Source organism: Schistocerca gregaria, chromosome 2 (genome assembly GCF_023897955.1).
Source record: "Schistocerca gregaria isolate iqSchGreg1 chromosome 2, iqSchGreg1.2, whole genome shotgun sequence".
Classification (NCBI taxonomy): domain Eukaryota; kingdom Metazoa; phylum Arthropoda; class Insecta; order Orthoptera; family Acrididae; genus Schistocerca; species Schistocerca gregaria.
In genome coordinates this window covers 209,292,608-209,308,411 of record NC_064921.1, presented here as the reverse complement: position 1 = coordinate 209,308,411, position 15,804 = coordinate 209,292,608, and the positions used below count along the sequence as shown (strand labels likewise).

The following is a 15,804-nucleotide window of genomic DNA, read 5'->3' as shown; positions in this document are numbered from 1 at the left end:
TATATGCTATTAATGTTCAGAAGATGCTGAAAAATAAAAATCAATCTCATAAAAAAGGTCACATTAATACTCCTTAAAGAGAAGAAATTAACTTCAAAAATCACTTATTTGACTTTGATGCCAATTATAGCTGTTTGTTTCATGCAGGCCTTTCACATCTGGCCATGCCAACAGATTTATTGCTGTATTTTCTTGTCTTCTGTTATTTAATATTGACCTGCATGGTTAAAATAGAACAGAATGTGTTTTCAGAGTGAGGTTTTACGGGTTTTTTCATTAAAATGTGGTTGAGGATTATAATTTGATTATATGAATGTGGCAAAAAATCCCACAGCCCTCCTCAATTTGGCTGTTGAAACAGATTTTAACCTCATAGAATTGAACCAAGGTGGTTCCCCAATTGCAGCTATATCATATTTGTATTGTGTGGCCATGCTTAAAGGTATTTTCCAGGGCACTCAACAGTGTTCTAGTTGTGGTTTAGCAGAGTCACAGACAGTCATTGCTAGAAAGATGTGTGAAATCTGTAATCCATAAAAAGTCCATCCCTCCTCATTCTGGGATGAGACTATTGCCCTGAACCCTCCCCCCTCCTCCCCCCAGCTCTTCCTTGTCCCTTGTGGAAGTCAGGGAAGATAAAGTATGGCCATTTAAATCAATTGAGGTAGTAGCAACAGCAAATGCTATCAGTGTACCCTATGAAAATCATCTGCAACAAATTTGTTGGTGCTGTAAGCATAATGAGTGGATGATGGCAGCTGCAAATAGATTCATTCATGTCCTTGTCATGGTATTTACCCAACCTTCAAAATGTTTGATGCTGTATTCATTATAAATATCATCTACTGCAGATGAGAATGTAGATCAATCAGTAAATGCTCATAGTACAGACTGAGCACAGTGGTTTTCTGATGTCTACATGTTAAGTTCTTGTGAAATGTGAATGTATATAGTGAAACTCTGGTATTCCTAGCAGCATATCATTTAAAATGTTGGGTGTATGTGACAAATTTGTAGTTATGGCTTCCATCAGCAGTGCTATCTCACATGATGATGAGTCATCTGTCCATCATAAATAAATCTACTGTGCAGATGATTTTAGGTCATCTCTCAGACTTGTTCTCCTCATATCTAACAGATTGTTGCAGATTATCAGAATAAGCCATTAACTCAATCACTCACTCACTTACTCATCCATTCTCTCATTACATTATATAGAGCCCATCAAGAAGAACAACCTCCAGGAATGTGGAATACTTGTCACTTTAATTTTTTAATGAAAGTAAGTACCTACATATGTAATAATATATTTTAGTTTAAATTACACTACATTGTAAGCAGCATTTATCATGCTGCTTACAATAAACACTCAATTTGAGTTGTAGCCTAAAGAAATTCCCAATTTGTGTAATTGTAAATTTTATTTGTTGGTCCATAAATTATTTGTAATACAGATGGTGCAGTATGATATACGACAAGCCAGTGTACTGATATTGCAGATTATCTGTGATGATACAATTATGATAGTGGTGTGGGTTAATTTAGTTATGTGATTTCCTTTTTGTTTCAACAAAGAATGTTAAGAGCAAATGTGAGGGGAAGTGTGTGTAAGAATGCCAAGACTTGTAAAGAGATCTCTGCAAGATCTACTATTTTGTACATACAAAATATTCTAAGAGGTCACTTCTGATGAATAAATGCTGTATTTTCTTGTGATGTACTGAAGTATAAAACTATGAGGAGTGGAAATATTCCAAATAAGTCAACACTCATGCCACTAGGCCAACATGTCAGGGATATGTACTTCTAACAGCAAAAATGCTCCTTGATTAGTTTATCTGTGTTGACTTCATTTTAAGTTATTATCCTGTTGTACCCCCAAGGATTTTACATGCAGTGTTTCATTTAGTTTATGCCCAATAATGTCTTGTTTTGTTGCTAGAAGGTCTTTTTTGCTTGTTTGAAATTACACAACATTAGTTTTTGTGAAATTAAGACTTCAGCTGATTTCTTTGAATCAGTTGCAAGCCTGTTCAGCTATCACCTTAGTTACATCTAGTAAAACTGTGTTGACCCTTGATTAGTATGACTGTGTCATCAACAAACATTACTGTTTCTGAATCAGCCTTTAGAATAATTAGAGCTGATTGATGTTTGTTAAGAATGAGAGAAGAATAAGTAGCTATCAGTATGCCCCCTTGCCCATAATGTGTTCCTCGATTCTATGGTTAGTTTCATTCTTACGATACATGCAGTCCAAGCAACACTGTGCTTTTTTTATGAACTGCCATCTTTGTAAAGTGGATGTCATTAATTCCATAAGATGTTAGTTCACCAGATAGAATTTTGTGATCTCCACTCCATCAAATGTGTTAGCATGGTCACTGAATAGACCAACAGGATAATTTTGTGACTTCCAGGCAGACTGAAATTGTGTTCCATAATGACTCTAACAAAAAAACATTTTCTTTGTTTTTTCAATATACTGTTGTGATTTTTCTCTTGAACTGTGTGTTCCTATGCTTTCTACTATATTTAAGAAATGATTTCTTACCTGTGAATCATAATTTATAGCCCTTCCATTCAGTTCAGTTCAGTAGAGATGTTATCCTGTTCTGTGACTGGTTTTCGCCTCTTGTTCCACTACATTCCATATAGCTCTAAATCTGTTGTCAGAATTACTGATTTCTTATATTATGTGCCTTTTCCTTGATTTTTAAAAACTTCTCTTAATAATTTTTAGTAGTTTTTGTACTTTGCAATTACTTGTTCTTTCTAAGAAACACATTTTCCTTTTCCTTTCACAAGATACTTTAATCTCTCTAGTGATCCATGGATTTTATACAGCTGTTTAATGTCCTTTCTGGATTAGCTTATGTTGACAGTTATTTTTCAAATAATAATATGACATGAATTTATCGTAGAAAAGATTAAATTTTATGTTAGTGTTTGGTTCATTATAAATTTCATTCCAGGTCACCTACTGTGAACTATTCTTAAAAACCTTTGTCATGGAGTCATTAATTACTCGAACTGATTTCCACAGAGGAGTATCCACATTGTAAGGCACTATTTTATTTACACTAACTAACTGTGCATCATGATTAGAGAGAGCAGTTTTTGTATAAACAGTTATTTTCTTCCTTTCATCTTCACCCAAGAAAACATATTCAATTATTGCTCTGCTGTGTTTATCCTCCCATGTTGGAGAGTTAAGTAAAAGAAGCTCTTGCCAGGCCATGAATTCCCAAGTGATGCCTACCACCTGCCATTCATCCTCTGCCTTGTGGTATCATGCAAATGCAGTATAGAGGGACATGTGGTCAGCAGGTTCCTCTCTCAGTCATTTTTCAGACTTTCCAGACCATGGAACCATTATCACATGGCCAAGTAGCTCCTCAGTTGCATTATGAAGCCGAATGCAGACTGTACCAGTCCTTGACCAGTGAGAAATCCTTGGCAGTATCGGAAATGAGACCTGGGTTCTCCACACGGTAGCCATCTATGCTGACCTCTCAGCTATGGAGGTGGACTGAAAAGTTAATTACTGATATCAAATTGTAAGATTCATATAATGTTTCCATATCATTTTTCTTATAAGACTTGTAGCAGTCCCTCCTGCTTTTATTTCTCTCTTTGTTTGACTGTTGTCTTCGGTGTCAACGTACTGCATTGCTACACTGGCTGAAAAAATGGGTTGTGGATTCCAACAGTAACTATTGCAAATTATGTAGCCAACAGGTACACAGATGTGTTTCATAGTACTTTAATTTCACTGTTCAGAAACCCCCAATAATACACAGTTATGTCGCCAGTGCACTATTGTTTAACTTGTGGTAAGCCTCATTAATAGTTTGCAGGTGAAACTCCACATCCTGCTACAATTGTTTACTGTTGAACATCTACAAGCAATAACACTTAACCATAAAGTTCACAGTTCTTGAAGAGTAATCAGGTACGTATGGAGCAGACACTGTCACCTAATTGTTTAACACTTATTCCAAACTTAATATGAAGCATTGTTGTTTCTCTAACCAACAGAGGTTACTCTTACGAAACTCGGCCATTGACTGACTGTCTCTTGACCAAAAATTGGGCCCTTATATATCATCACAATAATAGATGCTGAAACTACCCACTGTTCAAAGTTTAATTTACAGAAATTACAATTAAAACTTAACTCATTAAATTCTACATAAAAAAAATTGGTTCTTTTTAACAGTTTCTTCTGCTGCAAGAGTTAGGCCAAATTATTTATTTAAATCATGAAATTAACGAATACTTTTGACAAAACTGTTCATTACTTTGGAATTAATGAATGGCTAGTTTTTCAGACATGTTTTTGAATAGAGCTAAATAGATCCTTTAAGATTACTGGTACTTTGTCTTCCAAATGTTTGCAATTGTTACAGAATTTATACTTTTTAATATGTCAACAGTAGAATTTAAGTTATGAAACAATTACTGATTTTGACCTATAATAAAAGATACTAACTAGTAATAGTCAAAATAAATTAGAAAATCAATTACATACATAAAACTAAGTACAAAGTTAGATCTGGTGTTATATTCTTTAAAACTGAGGGCCAATCTTTCTCTTTTATGAAAATGCAGATAATATTCATGTATGTTAATGGTAAATAGTAAAAGTAACTTCTTTCAAAACAGAGTGCCTGAATCCTGATTCTAAGCTAAAAAAGATAGTTCTCTGACAGCAGTAACCACAGGAATCTTGCTTTCTGGTCGTGGCCACCCATACATTTTGTGCAAGAAGCCCAGCCAACCTATCTTTCTCTCTCATATTCAGGCAAAGGCCTTGTCTGTTATATCCCTGACTCCCAGGCACTGCACTCAAATCAGACACTGCCACTAACAGTGCAACTTTTTTTTTTTAAAAAAAAAAAGAAAAAAATCCTCATTTGTGGTAAATCACATTTGAAGAATTCAATAGAAATATAGTTTTCTAAGAGATAAGGAAAGAAAGTATTATTATTTTCTTGGCTGCGATGTGTAGTTTAAGTGTTTATATAAGCTTTTCCTGAAAATGAAATCATTCTACAATTTACTTATGTTTAATTTTTATTAATCATTGAAACAATTTGCCATTATCACATTGCTACATTACTTCTCACCAGTATGGTTATGAGTTGTAACTATGAGATGTATCTAAAGATCAGATGCCTCTTTTATACGTAATTATGTAGAAGTTGTCTTTACAATGTTCATCTGTAGCTGAGATTTGATTTATATAACTATATAAAATCTTAGCCAGCACTTATATCCAGTCATTAATTTGATATGTTTCCTATTTTCTGGGGATTCCACTTTTTCATGAATTGAATATCTTTTTCATTACCTCTTCTTTTCCTGATTTATGCTATCTTTTCCTTACATACAGACATCACCTTTGAATGTTTTTACTGCCTCATAATCTTTACTGTAAGCCGTTTAGGGGAATAAACTAAAGTGGTCATCTTGACTAATCATGAGAATTTTTACAATTCCAGTAGTAAAAGTTTTAAGGTTTGTATTCTTTGATAAATATTTCCCTAGACTGCTTGAAGGGCCTTTGAAATCAATATCATCAAATGATAATTCAAAGACATTGTAACACAGTCAATTTTTCTTCACAGTTCTAATGAGTAGAATGTGCTGATGTAGAGTGTATATCAAGCCTGACTTACTTGCTCTCCTTATTCCTTTTTGATTATTGAGTGCATGCCATATTGTGTATGCCCTTTTATGAAGTATATATTTATTAGTAACTGACTTGAGTGTAAAATCTAAGGATGGAATAATGACATTATTATGAGAAGAATAGATTGCTACTTGCCATATAGAGGAAATGTTGAGTCCCAGACAGGCACACCATAAAGCCTTCTAAACATGTTTGACTGAAAGGCATTCTGCTAAAATACGCAATGAACACATATCTGTGCAAACAAAACTTCAACACACATGAGACATTAGAGACAGGGGTCATGTGTGTGTGAGTTGTTCTCTTGTGTGTGTGTGTGTGTGTGTGTGTGTGTGTGTGTGTGTGTGTGTGTGTGTGTGTGTGTGTGTACTGCAGAAGAAGGTGTTTTGGCCAAAAACTCACATGTTCAGCAGTATTTTTGGTGTGTCTGTCTGTGACTCAGCATCTCCTGTCATGTTTCATAATATTGATCTAATTTTCTGGAATTTATGCAAGACATATATATGTGATAATAGTATGCACTTGTCTGAATGAAATATAAGTTCTATAAAATGAAATAAATTAAATTAAATAAATTCCATAGAATAGCCTTCATGTGAATTCACCGTCTTGGTGGTCTGAAGGGCCCTTTGCATCATTCCTTGTTTTGTTTTGCAGTCATATAGAATGTGATTAGATGGTAAGGAGGCAGTTTAGTTTTGGAATAGAATACCAAGATGTCCCCTTTAGGTGTAGGAGGTTCCATTTGTAAATAATACAAACAAATGTATGTATTGATGTCTGAAATTGTTTTACACATTCTTTTTCGACCCCTGCAACGTTGTTCTTCATTTGATGTAAATGATAACTCGTCACACTCTTGCTGCTTACTAATGGGAGCAGAACTCCTGTATGCCGTGTAAAACTGACATAAATCTTTTTTTTTACATTAAAAAAGCTACACTGAATTCAAAGTTGAATATTTTTTAAAAACACGGAGAGAGTACCATAAAGGTTACCATTCTCTTTCCAGTCTTCTACATAGTCTCTGTAGGCAGTTTACCTTCCTTATTTAAACTCATGGAACATGTGCATTATTAGATACTGGCTCTCAGTACAAGTGGCTGATTTAATGTGTCTGTGCATGTCATTTTTAATGTTGTCAACTTAGACATAGTTACCTTGTTTGTCCTGAAGACCCTCTAATACAAATCCATCTGTACTTTTTTGTAAGGGCTAGCTGAACATGGTTGTCAGTTAATATCCAAAGTAGACATAAAATAAATTTTTTTATGTTCAATCATTGTGATTCTCGAGATACCTGTACTGCCTTTTATTTTGGCAGTTTTGGCATGGTGGATTAATACTCCTAGATGGTATGCTTTTTTATGCTGGTAAGGAGAATACTCCTGGCCTGAACTGCAATTGGGTTTTGATTTTATATGCTTCAGAAGGGTGCATTCCTTCTTCTTTCCATCTGTGCTAACGTCATTTGTTACCAGGTTTTCTTCATTGCAGGTACTAATTCCTCAGAAGTATAAAGACTTCACACTTTTGGTACTCTTCAGTAAAATATTCATTGCAGCTTGGAAATTTTTCCTACTGTGCTTCCTTTTATTGTCACTGTGGTCATCAGAGAAATAGTTTTCTTCTTCCAGTGTCAAATTATTGTTATGTTCAGAGAAAAAAATTAAGATTTTGTATCCTTTTGTTACTATTAACTAATATGTTAAGAGTTACCATTCCTTGACCAGAAGCACATTATTTCTTTAGAGCATTTGACTAGAGGAGAAGATGCTGGAAACTCTTTTCTCATGAGTTTTAAGTTTTGATTACTTACAGACTGCATGTATTGAACTTATTAATAATTTCATGGCAGCCATACATTTGTGGATGGCTCTCAGTGTTTTATACCTTGGCAGTGAGAAATATTTTTCTGCCTCTCCCACTGTGGTATGGGATTGTTGATTTTAACGTCTGAAAATATGAAGCCAATTTTTATGTATGGATGAATGTTACAAATCAAAATAACATGAATGAGCAATGTGAAAATAAAAGTAAACTGTAGAAGTAATATGACTTTCCGAAATTCTGGAGGCAAGCAGTTTGACAAGTAGAAGCTCAGTAAACAAGCAGTGTGATAGAAAACACAACAGCCAGGCATCGACTGAGGGATCCTAATAGTCATGATGCTGGCCAAATCACTCTTCTTTTTTTTCTCCAACGCAATACTCTTGCAACAACTCTGCATCCTAGGATTATCCAACTACTACAGATCTGTAGAGCTTGATCTGAGCAATTTGTTCACAGTACTAACTCAAAATTTGTATTATTTGAGATATCACACTGCTAGTGTCAGTGTGGGATATGAGCTTTTCATTTTAGTCAACAGCAACTTGATCAACTCAGTGTTCACACAACTCAGAGCAGTCTTAACCCACGGCTTGTCATGGCATTACTCCTATTTATCGAGAATGAGGGATTCAAGAGCTCCCTGATGTGATTAAATCTCTGCACACACAGCATTGGCGTGACACAAGAAAATAAAAATAAGCAGTATGGTGATAAATTACATTAATACAGGCAGTGAGACATTTAATAAATGTTTCTTTTCATCAAAGGAGCATCTGTCTGATGTTATGTACAAGTACGATGCCTGGCATTGTGAAGATGAAGAATGGTTCAATATTTTTGGTTGTTTTTTCCTGATTTCATTGCCAACTTCTTGTATACTGTTACACAATAACCAATCTGCAGTCCTCAACAGTGTAGGTGGGCAATTGTTTCGGGTTTGGGGCCACTTTGTGGAAGCAGAAGTAAGCATAGAGTCAGACCTTCTAAAATGATATCAGTCATAGGTTAACTTTGTATTTCAGAAAATCTGTAATTTTGCCATAAAAATTGATAAATATAAATAAAATGGTCATTGTTTTATTCAATTTATTTCTTTTGCTAATTTCATGTCATCTAAACCTGAAAGCATGTTTAATTTTAGAACCCAGTTGAATGAGGCAAATTTATCTTATCACAGTTTTGTACAGTTTGTTTGAAATCAGGAGTGAGATTGCTTGTCGAGATCTCATCACAGACTGCAAATTAATGTCTGGCAAAGAGCACCAATATTTATTCTTGTCGATTTTCAAACAAGAGAAACTTTACTCACAAATATGTGTAGACTCAAATCTGGAGAACATTTTCCCACCAAATTTCTTCATACAAGGAACTTTATCAGCTGACAAAGATTTGTAAAAGTCATCCAGTGTCACAGCATTAAACATTTCATTCACTGTGTGATCTGTCTGCATGTCTATAATTTCAGTCTGCAGCTCCTCAGGTGCTTTGACAATACCAGCACTGATAGGGTAATATAGCAAATTGAACTGAGACTCAATTATCTTAAAAGCCCCGAAATCTTCTTGTGAACTAGTTCTCCAAACTCTACAAATGATCCATAATCTTAGCAGACACACTTCCAGGTTCTTTTCTATTTTCCTTATAAAAGAAAATGACAGATATTCCCTCCAACTGCTTGCCTTACAAATAGTTGTGATTTTGCTTTAAATGATTTTACATGTGTTAAAATTCATGTGCTAATAATCCCTTTCCCTGAAATGGCACATGCAGTTCATTCAGTTTCTCAGATACATCAGCTGCAAACATTACTTCACATCTACACTTTTCACATCCTATTTTTGTAACAAAATCATGAGATACTTTCTTTGTGTCCAGAAATAGGATCATAGCATTTTGCAGTGCTCAGACTTTTTAACACTTAGCCCAGTCTCATCAGACTTTTGTGATAAGTCACATCATCATACTCTCCCCCACAACCTCAACAAGAGATCTGAACTGTCAGTTGTGCAGTTCCCTTGCTCCGATTGTGTTCACAACACCAAAACCATCATCTGGCACATGCTCTAAGTCCAGTGCATCTTTACATAGTCTCTCCTGATGATAAATGCTATGAAAATACAAGATATCACTGTCTGAATCTTGCACCTACAACTCGTTTTTTAAAAGCTTTACCATACATGTATTGTTCCTACTCAAATCTCTGATCCCATCCGTTGTAAAGTTTAAAATTTTTGTTCCAGTGCAAGCCAATTTTCTCGACATGGTTCACAGGACAACCAAGTAAGTCCTGACCAATGATTCTATCCTTAATTGATTCTAGGCCAATTCCTCTGGGACAAGAAATTTTCATTAATTCCACACGAAAAGATAAGTAATTGTGCAATGTCTTCTTTATCTATGCTCTCATCCACAGCCAAGGTCAAGCAAAATGTTTGCTTTCAGCCTTCTGATGTTCGAATTTGTCACTAGTGAAGTCAATGCACTACACTATAGCCCTCCTTGACAATGAAATGCTTTCGAATCACATTACATTAGTACTTGTTCCATAGATCATTAATACGACACTTTGTAATGATGTGGGACATGTCCGGTTAATAAAAGGTGTCTATACAAGAAATTACATTACACAAAATATTATATGACACTTTTTTGTGAGGGTTGGGAAATTACCCACTTGCTACATCCAAAAATTCATCTAATAAGTAGAAGGAGTTGCCATTAAGAAATTCTTTTAATTTCCTTTTAAATGCTATATGGCTATCTGTCAGACTTTTGATACTATGAGGTAAGTGACCAAAGACTTTTGTGGCAGCATAATTTACCCCTTCTGAGCCAAAGTTAGATTTAACCTTGAGTAGTGAAGATCATCCTTTTTCCTAGTGTTGTTGCTATGTACACGGCTATTACTTTTGAATTCGTTCGGATTGTTAATAACAAATTTCATAAGTGAATATATATATATATATATATATAGTGAGGCTACAGTGAAGACTTCTAGCTCTTTAAATAGGTGTCTGCAGGATGATCTTGGATGAGCTCCAGCAATGATTCTGATTACACGCTTTTGTACAATGAACACTCTTTTACTCAATGATGAATTACCCCAGAATATGATGCCATACGACAGCTGAGAATGAAAATAGGCGTGGTAAGCTAATTTACTCAGATGTATATCGCCAAAATTTGCAATGACCCTAATTCACCACTGACATCAAGACGCAAGGTGCTTGCACACTCCACCACGCTCCTGGTAATAAACTCGCCAACCGAAAAAGGCATGTTGAGTTTAGCAAGGTTATAAGTTACCTTGAAACTTCTGTAGCGCTATTTTGAAGTGTGGATTGCCTGATAATGTTTGTTGCTCCTGCAGCCTATTCACGAACTCTGGAGCTTTTATTTTCCGATCTTCCTTGGAAAGTTTGCAGCCAAATTGGCTGTGTTGTGTTTCGGAAGACCGTTACAGATTATATTCCTTAAACGCGGTTAGCGATTCATTACACAACACACACACTGCCTTATCACGTGTTTCAGTAAATAAATATGTTTTTGTCCATTCTTCATTATACACACGACATTCATTACTTATTTTAGGTTGTTTAGTAGGGTTCATGTTTCTACTAAATGTGGATATTTATATACTATTGCACAGACAAAATGGAAGTAAATCAGATCAACCGGAGAAGCACTACGCGTCGTACTATTCGTAATTCGCGCGGTCGAAGTTAACACTCTGCGCGGTGGCTGGTGGGAGCGCTCCCATCAGCCATCACTCCGAGTGTCAACTTGGTTTGCGTTTGCGCGAATACCATGCGTATTGACGTGGCCGACGTAGTGGAAATCTTCGGTCGCGCACGGGAAGGAACACTTCGTTCAAGGCGGATTTTTCTCGTTGTCTTGGCGGGCGGCATAAAAACCACTAGCGGGCCACATGTGCTCACTCATGCTGTAAAGCAGTAGTTACACTTCCATTGCAACCAAAGAAACAAGCGATCATTTTCTTTGAATGTCTTGTGAAAAAAACCACTGTTATTCATTTAGGTTCATCTTAGACCAGTCCAACAGTTGATTGCTGCTTGGTTTCTGGTTTGTACGAATAAATCCAAGTTTCGACTCTTGTTACGATGTTGTATATGGAATTTGCGTTTTCATTGTCGAAGTTAATTGAACGTTTTCTTATTCCAGTTGACACAAATCTACTTTTCCTTTTTTTAACTTCGGTCAAATTGTGTGAAATCCATCAGGAACAGATCTCGTACACAGCTGATGTTAGTGCAGGGCCAAATGTAGTGCAGTCTTCGTTATGCCTAAGGATGCCCGTCTCACACTGTATGTAAGCCCTATACCGATCCTCTTCAATAGTGTTGCACAAAGCATCACTGATTTTTGGAACAAACGATTTTGGTCGACCGTCATAGAAGTCTTCGCTGAAGAAAACACGACGATATTCTGCAAACCAATTGCAAACTGTCTTTTTTTTTTAAAATGATTGATCCCCAAAAGTTGAACGAATCGATTCTAGGCATTGTTGTAGAGTTAGGCCTTTACGAAAATCTTTAAAAAAATCATCCAACGAAAATTTTCATGTGACATTTTCATTTTATCGCAACACAGTTTCCTTTTACCCTCAATGCGAATAAAATACTCGGTCACTTTCTGAACTGTCATTGTGTTAATAGTACCAAACGACAAATTTTAAAACAGATGTGAAGTCAGATCCCAAAAACTCCATCTAGTTGTTTATAAAAACTGAGAAGGCAGCCCTTCCAGTAGTAGAAGGAGAGTACGTGGAAAAGTGTACTTGCTGTTCGTATTTCCTCAAGAAGGGATCAGAGTGGTGAAAGTGAAGAGTTGGAATAATATACTACAAAGAACGTCCAACATGTTTCTTCCCACAGTGAGTAAAATATTTGTCGACTGCCACAAAATTGAGATTTATAGTTTCTTCCCACAACAATTGCGAGCCATGAGGTTGGTGATGTTGCAGACTAAGCGAATAGGAAAGAACGCGATATCTTCAAAGCGGGAAACGACAGCTGCTCATATCACCGACGCCTGTTCCCGTGGACTTATCGCTGCCCTGTTGATATAGTGCTCTGCGAGTTACCCTTCTTTCAGTGCTGCACGCACCAACGCACTCAATATTGCTTTCCTTGTGGTTCCCAAAAACAAGCAAGCTTATGCGTTGCATTTAACCCATTTAGTTTTCTTGCTGCAAAGAAACCTCATGACACATTTCTAACAATGAGCCATTTTGAAGTTTTTCAATCGTGAAGACATCTTTTCAGTAAGTGGTTTATAAGAGAGTGCTTCCCATGCACTATATTCGGAACATGCAGTTACAGGTATGTAAAAGCAGATTTGCCTTTTATTTGCAATTTATGCTGCTGTAAGTCCTTTGAGATCAACAAGACAGTATTTTTGTTTACGGCATTTTAAAGTTTGTTACTTGATTGCTTGCTGATTACAAGTGTAGTGGCATGAACAAACATCTTTCGTTCCTGTGATTGTGTCTAGAAAGTTGTTCAATTCTAAATACGTAAGCTTTTCTTTATTTTCATTCTGCATGAAATGCTTAGTAAGTGGTACAGACAAAGAATGTGAAGCTCCTTAAGAACTCTATTCTTTGATCAAGTGTGTGTAGATACATATGTCACAGCAGGTACTTAAATCGCTTCGAAATACTGATACGCGTAATGCTGTGCTTCCTTGTTTTCAACAGCTTTGGTATTTCCACTCTTATGTACAGTATTACGACGACCGATCCAGTCGGTCTTGTTCAAGTGTTGCGAACCGTCATGCGTTCTCGCTGCCTGGACTCCAATCACACTGTGCAGTGTCGTTGGTTTGTTTCCAGCCGTGTTCGACTCCCGACACCCTCTACGGCCGTCAATGCTGTTTTGGTTTTCGGAGACCACAATGATATTCCATGAAACGTACATTATCCCCGCGTTTTCCAGTTCTGGTGGATGAAATAGCTGGCGAGATCGTAATAAATTGAGTGCCTAATCCCCAAAATTTGTTTAAGTTAAAATCTCCTTCTCAGTTTATTAGGTTAACCGACACCTTTATTTTGATGGACTCCTTTATTACGTTGTCCCAGAAACCTACCATTGCACCATGCTAATGACCATGTCGCGTTTCATTTCATGATTATATTCTTGACAGCGCATGATGACAACTGATTTGCTTGGTTTGTTTTAGTAATGTGCGTCGCTGGTGTTCTTTGACCTTATTCTAGGCTGCTCTAACAGTATACCCCCACTTAAGACATGTCACATCCGCATGAAATGTGGTACGCACTCGGCTTTTGGAGACCTAAATCGCCTTCATCATTACAAAGAAGACTATTTATATTGACTGCAGCAAAATACCCGTGGTTCGCATTTCCTTAGATCTCTACAGATCTTCCCCTAGGCTGGCCCAATTTCCGCACCGACTGGTAAATCCATAAGGAAACGTTTGAGCGCAAAAGCCGCGCGTGATTAGCCTAGCGGTCTCAGGCGCTGCAGTCATGGACTGTGCGGCTGGTCCTGGCGGAGGTTCGAGTCCTCTCTCGGGCATGGCTGTGGGTGTTTGTCTTTAGGATAATTTAGGTTAAGTAGTGTGTAGCCTTGGGGACTGATGACCTTAGCAGTTAAGTCCGATAAGATTTCACACACATATTTGAGCGCAATATTCAAATTTCGCCTTGCGAAAGCTTATCGTGGTGGTGGTGGTGGTTAGTGTTTAACGTCCCGTCGACAACGAGGTCATTAGAGACGGAGCGCAAGCTCGGGTTAGGGAAGGATTGGGAAGGAAATCGGCCGTGCCCTTTCAAAGGAACCATCCCGGCATTTGCCTGAAAGCTTATCGTAAGTAGTTGGAACAAGGCAAAGTCCAGCGTCATGGTAAAACTCGAAATGTGGAATATTTTACGCCCGTGATGATGACTTCATAGAAGAGTGGATAAATTCTTCTGTAAGAATCTATATAAATTCTGCTGGCACCGATTGTGTGACATTCTGCTTACTCTGTTCGTTCACAAGATCGAGAAAACTGTAGATGGCGGAGTTGTGTTGCTTGGCTTTCGAAAAGCCTTTGATACAACTCAGCATTGTCGCAGTGTAAACAGATAGCAAGCTTATGAATATCGAAACATTTTTGTGACTGAATCGAAACTTCTATCGATAAGAGCAAAGAACGTCGTTTGTGGTGGGTAGACAATGTCAGAGGGAAGTAGCAACTGGTTTGGTTCATTTAAAGATGTCTGACAGGCCGTTACTCTTACCAACTGGAGAGATAACTTATCACATAAGATAAAATCCGAATATGTTGTGGACAGAGTAAGGCAGTTCAATCTGTAGCATAAATCCATAAATCTTTGTAACTCTTAAGATACAATGCGTCTGGTGAAATTACTGTTAACCAGAATCTAGAAGAAATAGTGTCTACCAGTAACACTAATCAGCAAAGAATTTTCGCTAGGGTGACTAAACGCACCGTGAGTTACACAGCGCTGTCCTGATTTTGGATCGTATGTTTTGCTTAATAACTTATAGTTTTGTAATCATTCTTCAATTTGCGGTGCTGGATTTGAGCTGTTGAGACGGTGCGACACCCTCTACTATCTGTGCTGTCAAAGCGAACACCTATCGCTTACGTAGATAAAACTTATCTCGTTCACCCTCTTGTCTGTAATACTTCCATCTCACTGGCACTTGCAGTTTGTCTGTTGAGCGTGATACATCCGACACTTTGTCCTTATGACTGATTTTGGTTGTGTTGTGAAATTTGATGTCTTAACAAAAGGCGGTGAGTACTTGCTGCAACGTGCAAGAGCGTTGTTTTGTTTAACTAGGCAACTATATGCATCCCACAAACAGTATTGTTATAGCTAGAGAGTATATTAATGACTGTACTATAATTTTCAATAATCAGATATGTAAGACAAGCTACGGAATATAGTTATAAATATGCATAATTTCCCCGCATTATCGTATAGAATAGCGCGTAGACATGAAATGAGCGTCACTTCGAAATACTGATACGCGTACTGGGTACATACTAACTATTTCATTTAATTTTGTTACTATATAATGTCACGGAAGGGTTTAAATTACACAAACAACTGTTGCTACTTACGTGGTTTTCTAGCATCCTGATCACAGCATTGTTCGATCACGTCAAGAATATGTAATTTGTACTAACTGTGGTTTGGATGTAAAGTCGATGATAAACTTGCAGTTGGGGTATCCTATGGTGTTCGACAGGGTTATGAAATTCGTTATACACAA

General features: G+C 36.9%; 1 protein-coding gene across 3 annotated transcripts in view; it reads left to right on the top strand.

The window, feature by feature from the left end:
• The first annotated feature begins 11,335 nt into the window (after positions 1 to 11,335).
• LOC126336706 (lactosylceramide 4-alpha-galactosyltransferase-like) overlaps positions 11,336 to 15,804 on the top strand; it is a 112,291-nt gene continuing 107,822 nt past the window's right edge. Inside the window, exons 1-2 of one of the 3 annotated variants that reach the window (XM_050000672.1) lie at positions 11,636 to 12,425; positions 12,516 to 12,873. The gene's annotated coding sequence lies outside the window, so the exon portion shown is untranslated. Of the gene's footprint in view, positions 12,874 to 15,226; positions 15,323 to 15,804 lie in introns of those variants that run through there. The other 2 variants (XM_050000671.1, XM_050000673.1) reach the window with 2 other exon arrangements.